The 7,553-nt window shown below is 45.9% G+C and overlaps 1 pseudogene; it reads right to left on the reverse strand.

Moving 5' to 3' along the window:
* Window positions 1–3,944: 3,944 nt before the first annotated feature.
* Window positions 3,945–7,089, reverse strand: LOC110330268 (annotated as a pseudogene).
* Between the last annotated feature and the right edge of the window lie 464 nt (window positions 7,090–7,553).

Genomic DNA, 7,553 nt, shown 5'->3' on the forward strand with positions numbered 1-7,553 from the left:
TGGTCAGATTACTCTCTGCAGGCAAGCTCTCCTCTAGCAGGGAAGGTACACAGAGGCCTGGCATTCAGATATGCCTCCTGGCTGAAGATGTAGGCCCAAAATAGGGNCTGTCCCAGAAGATGTGTTACCTCTGCAGTTTACACACTCACCTGCACAGACTAGACATGGAGGGACCCTGGACACAATATGACTTTCTCACCTGCTCTGGCAGACAGAGCCCTCACAAGTGGCCACCTTTCCTCTGGCGTGGAAGGTGCCCAAATGTCTGAAGCCCAAAACAGGGTCTGTCCCAGAAGCTAGGTTGCTTCTGTCTGTCCCAAAACTGTGTAGCTTCTGCAGTCCACACTCTCACCAGTGCAGACTGGAGCAAAGATGGCTCCCTTACCAGCTCAGGCAGTGAGAATCCTCCAGGGTGCTCACCTCTCCTCTGGTGGGAAAGGTGCCAGATGTCTGGAGCCAGAAATGGGATCTGTTCCAGAAGCTGTGTTGCTTCTGCAGTCTGCCCTCTCCCTGGCAATGCACCGGAACAAAGTTGGCTTTCTTACCAGCTCAGGCAGTAAGAACCCTCCCGGGTGGACACCTCTCCTCTGGAGGGAAAGGTACCGGATCATAAATTTTCAATGAATGAGAATTTTCTTGGAATTAAAAAGATTGAAAGCAGAACTAGAATGATAGCTAACCTGACTGATAAAGTGCTTGCCTTCACAGAGTGAAGACTTAAGTCCAGTCCCCCAGAATTCATAATCTAAAAGAAAAAGAAAAGATATGGTATCACACACCTTTAATTTCACCACTGGGAAGAAAGAAAGGTGCATATTCTTGGGGCCCACTAGCCTCCCATCATAGCCTACCTGTAGAGTCCCATGTACAACATAATCCCTAACAACAGTCTATAAATATTTGCAATATTTGTCCATTACCCACAGATAAGTACAGTTTTCATTCCTCATCAAGGAATCTTCTTATTACCACAGAGGAAACCATAGCCAGTCAATGAGCAGAATTGTGATGACCAGTCACAATGGATACATTCACAAAAATGACTCCAGCTCTGTACTGGCTAGTTTTGTGTCAACTTGACACAGGCTGTAGTTATCACAGAGAAAGGAGCTTCAGTTGGGGAAGTGCCTCCATGAGATCCAGTTGTGGAGCATTTTCTCAATTAGTGATCAAGGGGGAAGGGCCCATTGTGGGTGGGACCATCTCTGGGCTGGTAGTCTTGGGTTCTGTAAGAGAGTAAGCTGAGCAAGCCAGGGGAAGCAAGTCAGTAAGTAACATCCCTCCATGGCCTCTGCATCAGCTCCTGCTTCTTGACCTGCTTGAGTTTCAGTCCTGACTTCCTTGGTAGTGAACAGCAGGATGGAAGTGTAAGCTGAATAAACCCTTTCCTCCCCAACTTGCTTCTTGGTCATGATGTTTGTGCAGGAGTAGAAACCCTGACTAAGACAAGCTCCTTAGGCTCAGAGAACACTGCAGAATAGGGGAATGGAATAGAAGTGAAAGCCAGAGGACTGGTAATTTGGCCATGAGATTGTGTCTTATAGTAACATCACAAGCTATATTCAGTATATATATATACAGATACACAGATGCATACAGTTGCAACTGGTAAAATAGATGCCATGAATTTGAAAAAAAGCATGAAGGGGTTATTGGAAAGGATTGGCAGAAGGAAATGGAAGAGAGAAAAGTATTTGGATTTCAATTTCAAAACTGAACGAACAACAACAAAGAAAATACTATGAACAACAATTTCTCCTCCTTAGCAGAGCAGCCAAGCTTTGGACACATTGCTGAACTTGCTCACAGAAAGGTCATTTAGAAAGTCCTCTTGCCAAAGGCTGAGGACATTTCAAAGTTTCACTGTGACTAGTCACCTCTTCTTCTTCCCCCATTTAACTCTCATGACATGAACTTCAAAAGTTAAATACCTGGAAAATGGCTACAGTCCCTAACATTTACTATTCACACCCAAGAGCTGCATTTCACCAGGGGACAAATGGCCATGACCTTGGGGTGTACAAACAGACCATTTGATTGATACAGTTTGACATCAAAATCAACTGATGAGTCCGTTACAACTCAAGGAGTGCTGAGGATTAGGCAAATTGTTGTATGTCCCTAAAACTAAGTAAAACTCCAAATTTCTTTCAGAGAGCGATTGATGGCTGTGAGACCAGAAGTACCACGATCCAGAGCTCAGAGGCAAAATAAACAGTCTTGAGAGAGAGAGAACCATAGACAGATAAAAGCAGAGGCTGCAAAGCTGCACACACAGAATGGCTAAGAGGTTACAGGGGCTGCCCTAATTCACAGTGGGATTTCACTGAGGGTTTTTTTTAAGTGGGTGGCTTCCTCGATGGCTCTTAATGTTTTGTCGATGGCACATTAGCTAGAGTAAAAATGGAGGTGCTTAAAGAGCTTAGAACTGATGTGATTATATTGATCCACTGGGATTCAATCTAACAATAAAGAGGTGATTTTTCCAAAATGGTTGATTAACATCCAAAAAAGCAAGTGATTTGGCTTACAAGAATTCAGTATTCAATCAACTAGAATAGCTTAAACACCATAAGGCTTCATTTTCTTGTGGAGATAAAGCTTCTAAGGGTAGTATTTATCTCCCTGTAGAGGTCAAATGATGTCATCCTCTCAGGCTCTCATCTGCTCTCTGTTGCCCTCTTTATCATCTTGATGTGACAAGATGCTAAAAGGGTTCCAAGAGACATTCATTAAATCCAGGGAAAGAAAAAAGAAATCACAGGGCTCTTTCCAGGACACCCAATACAGACCTAGTTTCATCGGCCTGGTTAGGTCCGTGCTTTCTGTGCACACACACATTTGCTTTTCAAACCCAGAGACTGGGGTACGTTGACAGTCTCATGCCTAAGATCACATGCGCAGCTCTGGTTCAAGAAATGGAATCAGCTTCACTTGTACCATGCTCTCTGAGAACTGGGAAACACTGAACCTCTAGAAGGAAGGAGTGTTGTTATTGTCATTGGTGAGGATTGTGGCATTTTACCGCAGGGGGTGGTAGCATGGGGTGTAAAGAAATGAAAATTAATGTTGTATACTTTTTTTTTAAAGCATTTACTCTGAACACTATAGACATGAACTTCCTGAGTCACGGCTTGGTGTGAAGTTGACCCCTATAAGGATTCTCCCATCAGCACGTGGAGCGCATTGCTTTCAGGAAGCAATGCAGTGCTTGGCCTCGCTGCAATGCAGTCTTCAAAAGCCAACGCTTCCATCTGCTAGACTTACCTTCTACTGTAAATCACAAGCAAATTCTGTACACGCTAAATCTGTCTTCATGCAACTACCAACCCAAGATGTTATCTTCACACATCCAATCCTACCAAAGCTTCCTTTTACCACCCTGTGACCATCCTCAAGCTGTACAAACAGTGTCAATCTGCTCACAACACTGAAAAAGGGAACAATGACACATTTATTTGTTAGCTGTATGAAAAAAAGTTGGTCTTGGAATGGTTTTTCACTCTAAGAATCAACATAAGTATTCCAGGTTTAAAAAAAAAAAAAATGAATTCAGTAGCAAGGAAGAAGGTCAGGGCACCGGCTGCCAAGCCTAATGACCTGAGGTTAATGTCTGGGACCCACATGGTAGAAGGAGAGAATCCACACCCAGGCCGTGGCACACACTCACCCACACATACATACACGTGCACACAAAATAAATAGATAAAATATAATTTTAAAAATCCAGAATGGAGTGCTGTTTCTTTGGCGGGGGGGGGGCGGGGGGGCGGGGGGGCTGAGGTCTTTAATTTGCAGTAGATCCCATGTCTCACAGGCAGACTCCAGTAGCTCACAGCTGCCCATGGCTAGAACACAAGGCTGTGCATTTCAGTCAACACTACCCACGAGGCACAGCCTCCTAGCCGCAGTGGTCAGTATTTAACTAAAACACTAGCATGCACTCAACAATTCTCAAATAGAGAGTCATCAAAATGAGGTATGTCTAATGTGTCGCTTGTTAAAGAATTCAATGCTGAGGTGGAAAAAAAAATCATCAAAAATATCAGTCTTCATGGGACTCCCCAAGTTCAAGGTTCTTATACAGGCACTGTCTATGACTGAATGCAGATCAACTTCACACTGGTCTTTCTCGGGGCTGCAGGAATCATGGCCCTGTTTCAGACATGCATTCTGGGAAACAGCACTGAAATCACTAGGTGCTGGTGTTGGTGTGCTATCCCCCATTTCCAAGTACTTCAACTCAAGCTCCCCACTTTCTGAGGGCTCTGACAGGGCTGTAGGCGACAGCAACTCTGCTAAAATCTCCTCCTGACTCTGGCTGTTATTTGAGGTGACATCAGGAGCAGAGGTGCACCCAGATTTGCTGTCTGCAAGGTCAATTTGATGCTGTAGCTCTTTTAACAGATCTTCTATGGACTCACAGTCCTTTGGAGATCCACAATGGGACACAGGCTCTGATTGGTCACTTGCAGGTGTTCCACAATGGGATGCAGGCTCTGAGTGGTCACTTACAGATGTTTCACGGTGCGGGGAAGACATGAGGGCAGCTAGTTTCTTCTTTTTTGCCTTTAATTTTTTAAGAAGTTTGAGCCGAAGCTTATGAACCTGATCTTCAGCCATCTCCCCACGGCTTGCTGGAGAGTCGGTGCTTGCATTGCCAGGGGCTCTGTGCCTGAGGGGAGCTGGACGTGAGCCTTCCTGCTCCCTTAACAGGGCTGAGGCGGTGCTCCCAGCAGCCTGCAGTAGAGCAGCTGTGCAGCCCGACAATGGAGAGCTCTTCCTAGGAGTCAGCTCCTCCACATGCTTAGCTTTCCTGGACATCCTTTTAGACCTGCGGTTTATGCTTTTCGTTTTAAAACCATCACTGCTCTACCCTGAGACAAAACACAGGTTGGCATAAAAGCACCAACCCTGCTCAATAGCCCCTTCACCCAACTTCCCACGAAAGCTTTCTTCCGAGCATCTTTCTGAGGCTGATCCTGTGCTGATGTTTTAGAAGACGCTGTGGTTTCTCTTTTTCTCAAATTAGATACCTGAGATTTACCAGGTTGCTCAGGGTGTAACTTCTCGGTTTTCAGTGGCAGCAACTGCATCTGAGAGTCCTTCTCAGTTGCCAGGGACTTCAGTTCATGAACAAGAACAGGAACAGGGGCATCAGTCACAGGTTTAGGAACCACAGTGTCCCCTGCCTGGGACAGTACTGCCTGCAGGTCTGTGCTCACAGCTTGGGATGGGAAACTTGAATCCACACATGGGGCAACTAGCTTCCCTTCACACAGGCTGGACATGAAGGAAGACCCCGGGCAGTCCTGCGGCTGAAAAGCAAGCGCTCTGACCAGCGCTGCACTTCCTGCCACGGGTTTGTCTTCCAACAGGCAATCTTTGGAGTTAACCTGAGAAACAGAGGCAGTTTCCTGGATGTTCTCTTCAAGTGCTGAGGGTAAAATGCTGTCGACCAAGCCTTTTGTTCCTGAAAGTACACTATCTCCATGAGCTACAGCTTGGATTTCTGGAAGAGCCTGAGGAACGCCTGCCATAGATGTGGGATGGGCCAATGAGGGTTCTGAGGTAGTGGTCCCAGCTAGAGAACACAGTGCTGGACAAGTCGGCTGCTCCTCACCTGATACAGACTGCACATTTGGCTTCCTACATGGAAGGCAGACAGCTTCTTCAATTGGCACCTGGGATTTTCTTTCCCAAATAACGATATGTATCTCTGAAGCTGGCACTTCACAGATCACATGCCTTTTAACGCAGGGACCCTTTAGGTCATCACACTCCAGCCAACTCCCATCAGCATCTAAAATCCATGTTATAAAATGGTTATTTGCTTGGTACTGTATTACCGATGTGACTTGATAAAGACTTCCTTCAAAGTGGGAGGCGTAGTGTTGCAAATCCCGCCTTGGTAAGCCCTCCACGAAGTGCAGCATGAGTATAGGTGATGCTCTTTCCAACACTATTTTTCTCATTTTTGATTTGCTGTTGCAGCTGTAACATGGACCGAAATGGGCAGCATTAAGTCAAGGAACAACATTGTTCAAGGTGACCAGATTCTTCACACACCTGTTTTGGTACTGGGGTCCACAATGGGAACATTCAAAATTCCAAGAAAAGGAATATGTAAAGAGGCTTTCAACATGGGGTTCAAGCTTTAACAGTACAGGAAGTGCAAACACAGGACTTTCCAGGTCACCTAATGTGCACCTAAGCTTAGGTTGAAGTTTAACAAAAGTTTTATCTCTAACTTTACTCAAACAGGTATCTATTTCTGTAAATATTTCTAATGTCAATTTTTTACAATCTTTGCCTGTGACGCCATGCAGGTGATGGGCGTGCAGAAGCTCATCTGCTTGGCGGTACATCTCAAACAGCCTCCCGAATACACACTCCTCTCTGGAGCACGCCTCCCGCACAGTCTCCCTCAGCACCTCCAAGTGCACCAGGGCGGACAGGACACAGTCTAGCCAGCAGAGCGCCTGAGTGTTTTTCCACTGGACACACAGAGTCTGGCAAGGTGGTAAACATCTGCTTTTAGCTGGCATTATCAGCCCAGATGTGACACTAACTGTAGCAGGATCTTCTATAGCAGCCACGACCGCATCATCAGCCTCCAAAGTCTCGCTCTGCTCCACAGAAGCAGCTGTCCTGATGGGATCCTGGCGACCACAGCTATCTGGGAAGCTTGTTGAGAAGTCACCACATACTTCTCCATTATATTTACCATTCACAATCGGTTCACCCTCAGTGACAATGTGACTTCTAGTCTTTTTAGAATGTACTGGAAGAGGTGAATTCTTACAGTTGGTTTCCAATCTTTTTCTTTTGGGGGGGGGGCTTACTTGGAGCGTGACAATCTGAAGATCCTCACACAGAAAGACAGATTCTTGGAAGCTAATGCAGTAAGGTTTTAAGGCGCTTAACTTGCCTTTCGCTCTACAAGCAGGGCAGTGCCCGTCTGTTGTAACTAGCTGAAGCATATTTTTTTCCCAAGTACCCTAGCATGGGGAGTGAAGATATCCCTATATCAGTCCCTGGTCCAACCAGTGGCAAACCATTTCCAGTCTTCAGAAAATCATCCATCATTCCGAGTCATTGGCTAATTTATGTCACTTGGAACATGTCAAAATCACTAAGGATTTTTCAATGAACCCCACCCGAAGCATGCTCCTCCTTCTCATACAGTGGACCCGACCTCCTCTTCCAGCTTGAGGTCCCCACCATCTAAACTGTAACGTTCAACCCACATTCCCTCAGACGGCTCCTCCCCTACGGCCCTCTCCACCAGGAAAGCCTGGGGTGCTGTTTCATGCCCACCTCCACTCTCTGTGCTGGGATTTGTCTCCTACAGGTCTTGTGTGTGCTGTCACAGCCTCTGGTGTGTTTGCGTATGAAATGTTCCTACTGTATCCAGAAAACATTGTTTCCTTGCATTCATCTTCCACCTGGTTTTTTTTTTAATTCACATTATATCCTGATCACAACCCCACCTCTCTCCTCTCCTCCCAGTTCTACTCTCACATCCCCCTTTACTAACTCTCCCCTCCCTG

This window comes from Mus pahari, chromosome 1, assembly GCF_900095145.1.
Source record: "Mus pahari chromosome 1, PAHARI_EIJ_v1.1, whole genome shotgun sequence".
Lineage (NCBI taxonomy): Eukaryota > Metazoa > Chordata > Mammalia > Rodentia > Muridae > Mus > Mus pahari.